Source organism: Rutilus rutilus (genome assembly GCF_951802725.1).
Source record: "Rutilus rutilus genome assembly, chromosome: 18".
Classification (NCBI taxonomy): Eukaryota; Metazoa; Chordata; class Actinopteri; order Cypriniformes; family Leuciscidae; genus Rutilus; species Rutilus rutilus.
The window spans coordinates 11358813-11374239 of record NC_140231.1 but is presented as its reverse complement, the minus strand read 5'-3'; positions in this window follow the sequence as shown (position 1 = coordinate 11374239).

Genomic DNA, 15427 nt, shown 5'->3' with positions numbered 1-15427 from the left:
ATCTGGCAACCCACGTGTGCCTTAAGTCTGAGGAGGAGAGGGTGGGAGAAAATACTCTCTCCAATATTTTGAATTGTGACTGCAGTACCCATTTCAACCACTAGTCAATATTACATATTGCACCTTTAAAGGGTTAGTTCACCCTAAAAATGTAAATTATCCATACTCACTCTCAAGCCATCCTAGGTGTATATGACTTTCTTCTTTCAGCCAAACACAATTGGAGTAATATAAAAAAAAAAACCTGGCTTTTCTAAGCTTTATAATGGGAGTGAGTAGAGCCACTAAAAAGCGCATCCATCCATCATAAAAGTAATCCATACGGCTCCAGGAGGTTAATAAAGGCCTTCTGAAGCGAAGCAATACGTTTTTTTGTAAGAAACATGTCCATATTTATAACTTTACAACTGTAATCACTATCTTCCGTGTGCAAGTCGAGTTCTGGCGGAAGAGTGATGTATTGATGAACGTGGAAGCACAGGGGTTAGAGCAAAACAAAACATGGATTATTTGGTCATGAATTAAAAGTCTAAAAAAGAGAATTTTTAAAGAGAAATGTGGGAGGATCTTGAGTTTGTTGCCCAGCCCTGTTTGTTTGAACCGCGAGAGGCGTCTACTCTCACCTAAGATTATGCTACTCCTACATCTTACGTCATACGCCGGAACTCGACTCTCTCGTGAAAGCCAGTGATTATAGAGTATAAAGTTATAAATATGGATTTTTTCTTACAAAAACACATCGCTTAATCGCTGCGCTTCTCCCTGGAGCCGTATGGATTACTTTTATGATTGTATCTGGCTGAAAGAAGAACGTCATATACACCTAAGATGGCTTAAGGATGAGTAAATTATGGGATAATTAACATTTTTGGGTGAACTAACCCTTTAAGGCCCCGTTTACACGATGGGAAACCGCAGATATTTCCCTGCGTTTTGGCCTGTCATTTACACGAAAACGCCGTTTTTATCCAAGAAAACGATTATTTCTAAAAACTCCGGCCAAAGTGGAGATTTCTGAAAACGCTGGTTATGTGTTGCCGTGTCAACTGGGAGAAACGGGGTTTTAGGTTCTCAAACGTCACATTATGCGCCAGAAAACGCTTACGTCATGTGAGCGCCCTATGTTTAGAGTTTGTTTGGCTACTGTTTGATCATGGATGCTGTTAAGGTGATACTCATTTTTACTTTTGTGCAAACGCTTTTGGCCTGTTTGCATTTGCTTCGCTATCTGTCCACACAAACGAACCTCGCTCTGTTGTTTTGAAAGGAACAGGAAGTCGCTCGTGCTATTCGTTGTTGTCGATTTTGAGGATTCTGATTGGCTTGCATGGCTTTATCCTTCTCCCTACACTGCCGCCCATAGGTTTGGCATAGTTATGATGTTGCTCGACGGCGTATTTATGCGGGATGATGTAAACGACAACTTTTTTGAAAACGATGTTGTGTGCACGATGTTATTTTTGAAAACGGAGGGGGGGAAATATTCGTTTCTCTAAATACCCGGCTATGTGTAAATGTGGCCTAAGTGTGATTTTGATTTTATACTACAATTTAATAAACAAAGGCCTGGTTTCACAGACTGGGTTAGGCCTTAGTTCGATTAGGACATTTAAGTAACTTTTATAAACATGCCTTAGAAAAAAAACATTACTGGTGTGCATCTTGAGACAAAGCAATGGCACTGACATATTTTAATATATGCCAGTGCAAATGGCTTTCAGTTAAAACAGCTCAAACATGCATTTTAGTCTGGGACTAGACTTAAGCCGGAGGAATTAATTATCATGGAGAAGCTGACTGCTGAGTTTAGGACAAAATGGTAATTTCATAAATGAATACTAACTGCTCTTTTTTTAAATGAAAGAATTTTTAAAAGTAAAAATGTAATGTATTCTCTCTCAATAATATGTCAACTGTCTGGTTACCAACATTCTTCAAAATTTCTTCTTTTGTGTTCCACATAAAAAAAAAAAAAAAACATAATGGTGAGTAAATGATGACAGAATTTTCATTTTTGTCTGAACTATCCCTTTAAGATGCAATTAATATGTTTTACCATGTAAGCGGACTGAATATCTTTTGTAATGTCACTTTACTCTTTTTACTTCTTTCCATAATGTATGGAAATGACTTGACCGGCTTATTTCTGCTCATCTTTGAAAACGCATTTCTTCAGAAGCTGCTTATTGAGAAAATGACAAACCATCTGCAAACAATAGCAGAGACAATGGCTACTGACATGCACAAACCTCAGTGAGCCTATAACCACAGGAACCAGGATATACTGTACTTGTCGTCATGTCAGGACACACGTTGTGAAACCGGGACGTCTGATCAATCACTACTGTAAGATGCACAATACCAGGTGGTAACGTGTGCTAAAGTTCTAGAACTCCCGTCTGTCTGTGTCTCTTTCTCCTAGCCAAAATCTTCACATCATTCACAGCGTTCTCCTCGAACGTCAGCGATCCCTCAGAGGCCTGCTGGATGGTTTGAGCTTGGTCTCGCAGCTCAACCCTCTTCAAAGGCCTGGAGTCTCCAGGGAACCTGTGAACCAGCCAGCCCTCTCACAAGACCACAAGCTGAACGGGAAACATCTCACAAACCGAACACGGATCTGAACGGAGGACTGAACGTCCCAGTCCCAGATTTCTGAAACCCTGCATATTTGAGGACGTCTGGTAAAGCTCATCTGCCTGCATTGCGAAATCGTGTCCTGATAATGCATGCCACTGATGATTCATGCGGAGTTTGCTCAATTCAGATGCGTAGTTTGGATAACTGGTTGAAGCAATGAAAAACGTATTACAGGATAATTTATGAATTTGCAAAGCAACCTGGATGCTATCATTAACATTCCCTTCCATCTCAGTGGCAGTCCTGAAGATCTTTGCATGATTCTAGAAACATGTTTGGGACATGGTTACATTAGCCCTTGCTGCAACTACATTATAGAGGTAAAACATCTTTATCCAAATGCTATATAAAAGTAGCCATGTATTCAGAAAAATTATGTTCACCAAGGCTGCATTTATTTGATCAAAAATATCATTAATATTATACTATATTTTAGTTTTTGTAACAATGTAAAAGTCTTTACTCTCATTTCATTGATCAATTTAATGCATCCTTGTGAAATAAAAGTATACATTGAAGGTTGGGGATGATGCCCCTCTTTTAGAACATTAGCATTGCATAAAATATGGAAATGCAGTGTAATTAGTGTTAGCTCTCTATCTTTGCCTATTTCAGTACATTATACGGGGAGGTTAACTGTTTGATAATATTAACGTTAAAACTGGAGCCGTTCTAGAGAGAAATTGGCTATCTCTTTCTTTTTTAAACCATCTCTGGTGAGGGATAATGAACCTCACTTGAGCTTCTAAAGGTTTTTGTATTCTTTGCGCTTTTCTGAACATTGATTTTTTTTTTTTTAATGTTCAACAATAGCTTGCTCTGTGTTCATTAAGGCCTTTCAACTGATTTTAAATCCTTTTTTTTTTTTTCATTATGATTTAAAATGGTGATGAGTGTTCTGATTACTGAAAATAACCTTTTCACCATTTCAGCTCTGTAATAGTCTTTCCCAAATGTTTTGGAAGATGCATTTTTATCATTGATAAGTGATGCATTTTAAAAAGTTGTCAGTCAAAATTAAAACAGTTGAAGGATATAGATATTCTTCATTCTTTCTGAAAAACACAAAACATTGTTCTGTGTTTTATTTAATTTTTAATTGCAGTGTACAGTGCAGTTGTGTAAAGTATTTGAGGAAATGTAATTAGTTACTGTACCTAAGCATATTTTTGGTTACTTTGTAGCATTTGCCGCTTTCCGACCAAGTAGTTACAGGAACTTAGTTATATAACTGTCCACTTCTAAACAGTTCTAAGAACTACTCTCTCCCAAACTCGGTTTTGCTGTTTGCGTTCGCACTGGCCAAGTGGCCATAGGAACTGGTAGGAGGGGTAAGGGCGTGACGCAACCACGGCGACTTTTATTTTGACGGCGCGACGGACCTTTATTTTGGCGGCGCTGTGAACGCCAGAGCAAACAATGCTCGCATTCTCTGTGTTTATTAGTTAGCGATCTGTCTAACAGTACTGTTTAATATGTTATTAGATAGAACTGTTATAGAAAGTAGACAGTATATGAAAAAAAGGTTATTAGCCTTGTGGTTGATGTCCAGTGTTGCTAGCTGGGCAGATACACATATGTTTGGCTTGGTCCTCTCAAAGTTGCGTTGGATTTTCTCTTCAGCATAAAGGTTTAGAGACCCATCTATCACTGTTTTCATGTTTGTATAGTTAGTTTCTGGAGTAAATATATAGGCTATAATCTGTGTGTTTACATTATAGCTGTTTTAAAAATGGCGGGTGCTGGTGTTCCTCGTGCGTTCGGTCAATCAGCGTACACTAACGTCACGGGTAGTTCCTATAGTGTTGGTTTAGACCCTACTCTGAAGTAGGACCTAAATTAGTTCCTCCAAATGGAGTTCCTAGAACTAAAACCGTTCCTAGTTCCTGCGGTGCGAACACGCCGACATCTGAGTACTTTAGCCAATAGTTCTGTGAAAAGGTTCCTCCGGTCGGAAAGCGGCTATTGTAGCAATCATATACATATCCGATGAGCGCATGAACACAATGGCCAATCAGAGGTGTTTACGAAGCGCTTAAAGCGCCACATTTTTTACATTTCAGTACCGACTTGGTACCGAAATCGATATTTCTGACAACACTACTTTGTTTACGGTTTGTATTTCTACAGTCGTAGTTCTTCTGATTTTCTTTTTTGAGTGACAAATACTGCCACCTGCTGGTATGGAGAGTTATTTCTGCTCACGTAGGCACAGAACATAAATGGTGGTTGGGCATTAGCTGTAGTCTTTGTGTTGTGTTCAAATGCAAGATACACAGGTGACATGAGGTGTCTGCTTTTGCTGCCTCTAGTTCTTTGATGTCAGTTTGGCGTGTCTGGGCCTTTAACACTCCTCATATTCTCTACATTTTTGTTGCCTGCATCTACTCCTCTTGCATTTATTAACTTATCTATTTGCCATTATTCATGCATTAATGTTTTTTTTTCTTTCTTTTTTTCTCAATGCTTTTTTGGAAACGCACCTCTAATCTGTTGTTTTAGCATAGCGAACCAGCGCATGAGAAGAAAAATGGAACGAAAGCAAGCCAATGACGAATAACAATGCCAGAGCCATTTGCAACTTATCACACATATTTCTGAATCCTTCTGTGGCGATTAAATTGGTGTTAAAATGGCAAACAAGCACTGCTTTGTGCTTTGTTTTGGTTTGTATATCTGCAGTCTAAGCTCTTCGCAAGATGCAAGAGACTCAATGACATGAGGGGACACAACAGTCTGCTTTTGTTTCCTTTATTTCTTTGATGTCGGTGTGGTGTGTATGGGCCTTTAACGCTCTTCATTTTCTCTACTTTTTTGTTGCATGCATCCCCTCCTCTTGCATTAGCTTATCTCTTGCCTTTTTTTCATGCATTAATGTTGTTTTTTTCTCTCTCTAAAGGCAAATTTCTTGTGCAGGCATGTCAACATAGCCCATAAGAAGCTTATCAAATAATGAATAGAAATTGATGGATTATCAAATAATGAATGCCAGGTTTTTACAACATTTAAGAGTAATTTCTTAGAATAAAATGATGTTTTCGATGAAGAGGAGGATTTACAATAGTATTGTGTTATCTCTGGTGAACTTTTAATATGGGTTCTCAACCAGAAATGCACAGACTCAGCATACAAAATTGTACAATGGTGGAGATCACCATACATTTATATCTATAGCCTACAGCAGAAAAATAGAAAATAGTACAATATATGAAATCTTATAATTTATTCATGGTGCAGCGAATGCTGTGAACCTAAGTGCAAGCATATTATTATGTACTGTGGACATCACACAATTTAGTTAATCTAATATGCAAGATATTACTGTAGTGCAGACAATAATTGTAATTCTACAGCATATTTCTGCTACCTCACAGTAATTTCCTGCTGATATGTGGAGTCACAGTATACATTTGCCATTTATTTGTAATGGCTTGCAGCCAGGCATATACAGTAGAGGCCAAAAGTGATGACCATGCTAGGAAAATTTACATATTCACCCTTTATTCAAATTACTAAAAATATGTTTAAGATTTTGTAAGCATATATACTGCGTAGTTGTGCTTGGAGTCAATTGTTTTATTTGTCATACCGCAATGAAACATTGGGCTGTCATACAAAGAAATTATAAACACGAGCAAAAACAACAAAATATTAATAACTGATTATGTTGTAGACAATGTATGCTTGTTTTTCTTTTCATAGTAAAATTAACCTCTGGCTGTAGTTTTTTTGCCAAATAATTTTCTCAGATAAATGCTTAACTAATTTTACTGTTTTATTCTTCCCTCACATTAAAAAAAATATTTTCCTCATATTTTGACGTTTTAAATTCCCCATGCAGGCAATGATCAAAATTCATCTTTGATAATCAAAATGACGTTGTTTTCCTGTGAAAATAAAATAATATATATAATACATTTTTAAAAAAAAAACTAAAGCTAACCCCTTAAAATAGCTTGAATGCAACTCTACACCTTTGCTCCATTTAGTATATGAATTAATGAATATGTAAATTAGTCTCTGCCTCCAATCACACCAGGGGTGCGTTTCCGTATAACTATATAGCTCACTGCTTAACTACCATAGTAAGATGCATCGATGGAGAAATCAACTAGCTAGTCACGACTGTTTCTCGAAACCGTATGTCGCAAAGTATCGTTCAACCATGTTGGTTTATGAAGTCTCGCACGTGGTGGACTAATAACTTATTTTAAGTTTTGTGTGACTTTGTGTGACTTATGGGGCAGTCAAGGACTAGTGGTTAGGGAGTTGGACTGGTAACCCAAAGGTTGCTGGTTCGATTCCAGAACCGGTGGGAAATGACTGAGGTGCCCTTGAGCAAGGCACCTAACCCCTAATCGCTCCCCGGGCGCCACACAAAGGCTGCCCGCTGCTCTGGGTGTGTGTATCCACGTTTGCAGTGTGTGTGTGTTAACTACTCACTACTCTGCTCCTAATGTGTGTGCATTAACTTGGATGGGTTAAATGCAGAGGTCAAATTCCAAGTATGGGTTACCATACTTGGCCGTCACGTGTCACTTCACTCACTTCACTCACTTTTAATTAATCTGTTTGAGATCGAATTAACGCTAGATTTTGTCATATAAGCTACAGACATGGCATTTGAAGACAATTTCTAATTTTTCTCAGTTATTTTGCTTTATTACCAGACTCAATATTTGGCTCGGTTCGCACATGCGCAGTCTTCAAAAACGGTGCTTTAAAACTCTTGACAAACTAAAAGACGTAAATTACATTTGTATGTATTCTAAATAAATAAGGTTGTACTGAATGTCAGCTTGCTTATTTTGCTAAAGATAAGGATTTATTCAGTCTACATCTCATGTAAACTAGAAACTATGCTTCTGAACACCACAGCTCGAGAGCTGTCGTTCCAACCACACAAGTTTGCGATGCTGTTTGCGAACGTTCGTTGGAACGATGGTTTCGGGAAACACCAAATCGTTGAACTATGCTGATAACGACGGAACTTGCAACCATAGTTGGCTAACGATGCTTTCGGGAAACGCACCCCAGCTCGGTTTACCTGATCCACTCTGTCAACTGTAGCAAACGCTACACAATAGTGAGTGGAAATATTGGTTCAGTTCTATGTTTAATATATGTTTGAACCAGAAACTGATTCAGAAGAGGAAGAGCGGATTACACTACGGGGGTGCTATGCTCCCTAAAACGAAAGCAAGAGCATCCTCAGTTCACACTGTAATAATATCATATTGATGAACCAGATTTGGTAAACGCTCCAGTGCGCATTTGTGTCTGTGTGTGTTTTAGCGATGAGCAATATAGCCAATAAAAAGACATGTTTGTTGATCTCTTGAACGTAGTAGCCAATCAGCGTTGTTTAATTTACTCAGAATCCACTGGCCAGTCAAAGCGCAGAGTTTTTGTTCAGCGCTGAGTTCTGCACGCTCGCGAATCCTCTCATTAACAAAGTGTACACACACGCTGTTAATCAAAAAATCATTGTGCAGTGTAGACAGCTTCATTGATTATAACGGAACTTTGTTGGATCACGATGAACTAACATGAGTGATAACTTTTTAGTGATTATAAACGGAGCTGTCTTTGCATGCTTTCTAGGCTATATAATTCATTCAGAATTTGAATAAAAGTCGAATTGATATGATTAGCCTTTTGCTAGACTACATTATGAAACAGCTAAAAATGTGTTACACAAACCATGTTCCCGTTGACCAACTCAAAGTCAGACAGCTGCTTTCTAAAAATCAACATGATGGGAAAAGCCTGTGATAGGAATTGCCACATGTTGACGGGAATGGTTACAAGGATGGTGGGAAAGAGAGGTGGTTTCAAACCACGTTTTTGAGACTGTCTTTGGTTCACTGCAGATTTAAGGAGAAAACACTCAGCAATGGCTCTGACTGATGATTTCGTACTTGGTTTGTTTCAAAGCATATTAAAAACACCACACAGACATATAAACAACATTAAAAACTTGATTTTTACCACAGAGGGGCCTTTAATCAAAGTTGTAGGGTCGTTAAAAACAAAATCCCAAACCAATCCCCTCTGGACGTCACTTTTTGCCACTACTGTATATATTTATAAGACTCCGCAACAGTTACTACGAGAAGATAAAAAGATTTTGGGCCATATCAGACGTTTTTCTTGTCTTTAAGGGGGACACAGAGGGAGGAGTTTGCTTCCTCACATCAAGGACACAAAAGGTGGCAGGACAGATCTTTTCACAAGTTCTTGTTACCCAACCAGCCAGCCAGACACCCACTTGAGCTCTGCAAGGCATCAAACCGAGCAATAAGCTCTTCTGTCGTCCGCTATGGATTTCTACTTTTATCCTTGCCTTTCATCCACTTTTCCCTCGCTCTGACCCTCATTCCTCAATGATGATGCCTGTGCTGCTGTTTCTATAGAGAAACATTGATGGTGCGGCCCCAGAGAGGCTCTCGGCAGGGCTCTGACAGGTAACTCCCCTGGCGGTCTTTTGCCCCAGCCGGCTGCCATTAATCCCTCTTCCCCGCTTGTAAACGTTTCATATGGAAGCTGTTAGCACTCCTGATGAGGGCCGCGGAGTGAACTGTGAGGGATCTTTTTTTTTAATTACACTCATTGTTTCAAATGAAAATTCTGAAATTATAGTGACTGCATTTGTTAAACCTGAAAAAAAAAAAGCTCCATGAAGTACCCTCAATGCATTTATTGTAAAGTCATACAATAGCTTGGATGAAGAACACAATTAAAAAATATATATAATAATTTATTTTCTGAAAATCTTCCCCTTCTGCTGCAGCTCTCAAATGTCACTTTACATTCCCAGCCTGTATGTAGGCTAATGTTTACACATATTTGTTTATATTTGTATATATGAGGAAACCATCCCAAAGGGATGTAATGATAGAATCTAAAACATAAACGAATGTATTTAATATTTATGATAATATAAATTATTAATATAAACATATAAGACGATAGATAGATGGATGGATGGATGGATGGATAGATAGACAGTCATACAGAAATATAGATAGATAGATAGATAGATAGATAGATAGATAGATAGATAGATAGATAGATAGATAGATAGATAGATAGATAGATAGATAGATAGATAGATAGATAACATATGTGACCCTGCCTGTGAAAACCCAGCTAAAGTCATTTTTTTGTGATTCAGTGTTTTCTACATAAAATCATCCAACACAATGTAAAGAACATTCTGAGAAAATATAACCTTGATATCTTTAATATTGACTGAGTAAGGCCATGTCAAAGATTTGCTAAAATTCGGGCTCAGAAAATCATATTTTTGAGAAATTCCAATTTGTTAAAACTGCAACACATTTGATCCATAGTTATCCTGCATATGTGCCATATAACACATTAAAGCTGAGATTCTCCCCTTTTTAGTGATATATGACACATCAGTGGAAAAATTCTTAAAGTTTTGTAAAACAGGTCTATTTATTATGATGTGCATGCCCAAAAAGCTAAAAGCATAAAAACATTGAAACGAATGGGGGTACCACAAGAGCTTGATCGTAGCAACAATTACCATGTCAATTCAGTGGAATGATTTGTATAACTTTATTAGTAAAATGTAATATCAGTGAAAAAAATTGCAATAATATATCAATTAAATAACATAACATTTCTCATTTTCCGTTCCTGCTCATACTTCGGTGTCGCCATGTCAGATGTCAAAACAAATAACAGCAAATAACACGTAGCAGGCCAAAAATGTCCTTAAAATAAGTTTCATATTATTGGCAGAATACTGAGCTACAAAACAAATAAGCAGTTCTTAAAATATTGGCTATGGCAAGAAAAAATCACCACAGACATCTAAACCCGGCTTAAATCTCTTTTTTTTTATTGTGTTGACCTGATTACCGCTCGCGGATTGATATTAAAGTCTGTTTTACTCTTTCTAATAGAAAAGACACATAAGTTCCTGAGCCGAATGATATAAGAATCAGCAGTGTTGTTGCGTGAAATAAACCCAGAGACGATTGAAATCAATGTTTAGTTTTTTGCGCAAAAGTATAACGTAGTGTCAATAAAATCATTAATTTCAGTGTTTATCATGTTAGAAATGAAAATGTAAGTATTGCAACTCAAAACCATTGGTATAATCTATCATTTAAACACACATGGCCTATTTTTGTCATTTTTATGGCTATGACTACTTTGACGCTCGTTAACTCATAATTCGATTCTGCGACTTTAGCCGGGGTTTCTCAGGCGGGGTCACATATTTGAAATGGCATATTCGAAACTTCAAATCTCTCAGGTCTCGCCATCTCTGAAAAGCCAAGCAAATGTTGATTCTTGTTTTATTACGAGCTCTGTCACATTCTTTTTGCCAGTTCGCCGTTTTTTCAGGTGATTCCCTGGAGGTTCGAGATTTTGTGTGCTTCATGTCAACATTTCTTGTCCATTGTGAGAACTGACTTTTAATTTAGCTATTTTTGAACAAAAAAAAGTTACATAGTATACCTTTAAGTACTTAATAAATGGATTCGTTTTTATTCATTTTAATTATAAAGTTTAATATTGGTAAAGCGATAGAATCCTTCAAAACGGGTTTAATATGATACACAGAACAGAATGAAATAATAGTTGTCCAATTATGTAATTCTGTTAATAAATCTGCTATGTCATGACACTGAACATATTTCATAAATATCATTAAAGGCACACTTTATAAGTTTCACTGCTAGTGGTCGCTTATTCAGAACACTAAAAAAGATTAGCTTGATGATGCAGTGATGGAGCATGGAATCATGGGAGTTGATGCGTTCACCCCCATGGCAGTTTCTCTTTATGGGGTTATCTTTGGCAACACGAACCGCAGAAAACGATAATGAATAATTGTGGTCCATCACGAATGTGCAAAACAAACAACTGTGGCTAGCTAGACACTACCAGAGATTGCCAGCTTTAAAGCTATATCTACTACTTCCGCATTTTTTCAGGAAGCCATGTTTTCATGGTTTTCACAATGACACAGGCATTGTCACTGTTTAAAATTGTGCATTTCTCTGGATTTAAACATTATTGAAAACATTTGGGATAATGTAAGGACACAAGTCAAAATATATAACATTGTTCTAGTGGTTTTTGGATATTTTAATGCACATTGTTTACACATTGTACCTTTAATTAAATACAATAAAATCAAAATAATATGAATTCAATATTCTATAAACCTATGAAAGGAATTGTAAACATGTTTATGTCTCTAAAGGTGTTCATGCATAAAAACATTTTATGTTTAGTTGTATAGAAAAGTCCTGCACAAAAAAAAAAAAAACACATAAGGGTAAGTACAGTATGACAAAATGTTCTTTTGTGTGTGTATGGTTCCTTAAATCACTGTGTGGCTGTGTCCAATTACTGCTGTGACCATTACAGGTAGACAACTTCTAATAAAGATGAAAAACTGTATGCAGACTGCTTGTTGCACTGCAGAACCGGTGTGTACTGTAGTTCACCATTTATTCTGACATTTCAGCTTGGCGCATGGTTAAACAATGCAGAGTGTGCAGTCAATGCCTCAGATATGCGCAGGTAGCCAGCCAAGAGCTGTTAGAGGTTAGCAACGGCATGTATTAAGTGGGATTGACTGGGCAGAGATGCTGCAAAGCCCCTAAATAATTCACACATTCCCCCACAAAAAGAGCTCGGCCCGGCCCAGCAGCTTTTCTAAGTGAGAAAATGTGCTTTGTCAGCGCCGCCCATGGGTTGTCAGCTCACACCATTTCACATTTTTCTCCCTCGCGCTCACGCCTTCAAGAACGGTTAACGAGTGACGGCGCTGGGTGTCCCGTGAGGCTCTCATGGGTCAGGCTGGAGCAAGACAGAGGGTTCTTTTGGATGACAGTGCAGTCTTGCTTTGATTTTTCACTGTAGCGATTTGCTGTGGTAAGCCTAGCGCTGGACAAATTTTGGAGGACTTTTTAATGTCAGTGAGTGGATATCATAAGCATAAGTAGTAGTGTTATTTGATCGTGATATCCAATTATTGTTCATGTTAAAAAATGTTATTCGATTTTATTTTTTCATTTTAATTTTAGTTTGTTTTAGTTTGTTCGCCACTAGAGGTCGCTTATTCAAAACAAAGGCGTAGCGTGATTTGATTTCACGGAATCATGGGAATTGTGGTCTTCACCTCTACAGCCGGTGGAGAATATGACGAAATTTGGGCAGTAAATCAAGAATACGAGATTTAAACAAAAAGACTGTATCTAATAAAACTCATAATATCTTAAAGCGTCTTTTGTGGTTTCTACAAAATAAATCCGGAAATCGAGGGTAACGCGGATATGATGTCACTGATTGGTGATGTCCTGGCTAAAACTACTTATTTCGCTGTATTTTTTTATTTAAACATTCTAAGAAACATTTGGGATTATGTAAGTACACAAATCAACAAAATATATTGTTCTAGTGGTTTTTGGATATTTTATCCAAAAATCTTACATATTGTACCTTTAATTTTAATTTGAGTTAGTTTAGTACAGGAAATCGTAGGTAGGTACTACATTTGAATTTGAACTGACTTTCCTTTAAAAAAGTATGTTCTATATAGTATGAATTTGGGTAGTATGAATGAAATCAGGACGTACTACATCTGCCATGTTTTTAGAGTCACGTGACCTACCAGCGTCAGTTGGGTCGCTTCACTTCCATTCATAAATCCTCTCCAGTGGCCTCATGGGATAGTAAAGTGTCCAGCGAATGTACACTTCAGAATCTCGGCAGTAGTAGTACGTCATCCGGGGACTTTTCGCCTTCTGTATTTCAAACACTATGCATTCGTACATACTACTCTCTCGGCATATTGTTTTTTGCAAACTATATAGTATAAGGGAAGTATTCCATTTCGGACGCAGCTCATGACTCAATCAAGACTTTGATGTCATATCATATGTATGGGTTCATTGACATGTCAGAAGTGGAGATTTCCACCACATAAGAAAAAACAAGACTTTGGTAAGGCGTATTAATTCATAATTATGAGATTAAAACATTTAAATTAAACTTTGTTATGATGTCCTATTTTCATAATCATAAGAATTTAGACTTTTTTGTTATAATTTTTCATATCTTTCATCTTATGAATATGGCTCAGTATGTCATTATTTCAACTTTTATGTCATAATTAAGATGCTGGAAATAGGCTTCCATACAAAACCTCTTTAAATGACTAGGCCAGGAAAGCCTCTGGCGTCAATAAGGTGATCCCAAGGAACTTAATCAGACTGCAGCTACAGCCGATGAGTGGGTCTGCTGTAAATCAATCTATTTATATGCAACCCTCCATGAAAATAATTAGCAGGGTTGTTTCCAGTGACCTTCTCCATCTCTACCTGACACAATGTGGCCCTCAGAAATAAGCTTCAACAGCGAAGGGCATTACAACACGTTTGACTGCATAGAGGACATATGCAGGTTACCTCATATACATATTCCTTGCATACACTAAATATGTAAGTAAGCATTCATGGATTGCCAGTATGTATTGCCTAATGAGTTTATTTTAAAACAGAAAAATATGAGACCTCATATAGTGTTCTTTTTAAGGAGATGGATCATGGACTAATGACACCGCAGCTTTGCCAGATTTCTAAAACACATTTGGCCCCAGGCAATATGCACCTCAATAACTTATCTATTTTTATTTTTTCCAGCACCATGCAATGTCGTTTTTTTTTTTTTTTTTTACTCGCGACAGATTTTGCTAACTCTTAAACTTAGAATTAGATGTATTTTCCACTGCCAAGTTTTTGTTTTTCGGTTTAGATACTGTTTAGAGGGGAAGTGCAATCTATTTTAATAGAACAATTATGAGCTTGAGCAAAACAAGCAGTACAAAATGTGGGAAGTTAGTTGTGTCACCCAAAATGACTATTCTGTATTCATTTCCTCATGTCGTTCCAAAAATGTATTCTTTGTATGACTTTCTTTCACCAAAGAAGAACCTAAGAATGCACTATTTCTTTAAAAAAATTCAATTATAAGTAATTGGGACTGGATCTTTCAAGCTGTAAAAATGACACAAAGTGTGTGAGCCATATTCCAAGTATAGCCCTTCTGAAGTCATATGATAGCTTACTTTTGTGTGAAGAACAGACAGAAGTTTAAGTCATCAGACGCCCAAGCTGTCCTTCACATAATGAGTGAAGTAGTGATGCCTGATTCGTGAATGAATCGTTGATCAATGAATTGATTCTTAATGATTCATTCACTAATCTGACTGATGTGGTTCTTGAGTTGGACTCAATGATCTAGTCACAGCAGTTACTATTAATCATTTGTGGTGAAATGACTGACCAGTATATTCTTCAAAATTTCTTCTTTTGTTTTCAATGGAAAAAAGAAAGTCAAACAGGTTTGGAATGACATCATGAACTTATTTCACCACTGCTTTTGACATGGGACAGTAGGTGTGGAACAGAATCTCTAAACCATGCGTGTCTCTATGCCCCAAATATCCTTCTGTTTAAAAACCCACCAGCTTTGCAAAATGCATTCAGTCCTTGGGCTCCAGGAGAGGAAATGACACGACTCTATGATCCATGGAGTTTAAAAAAATACAGCTTCCTTGCCTTGCCGCTTCAGGACAAGAGTTTAAACAAGCTGCTTGAGTTTTCCATGAGGTTTTTCTGCAGTGACAGCTGCCTGTTTGACAAGCATCCTGCACTAATTGCAACCCGTCAAAGCTAGAAATAAACAAGAGGGAACATGTTCAAACAAACAAGCTAGTGTCATTTTTCTGCAAACA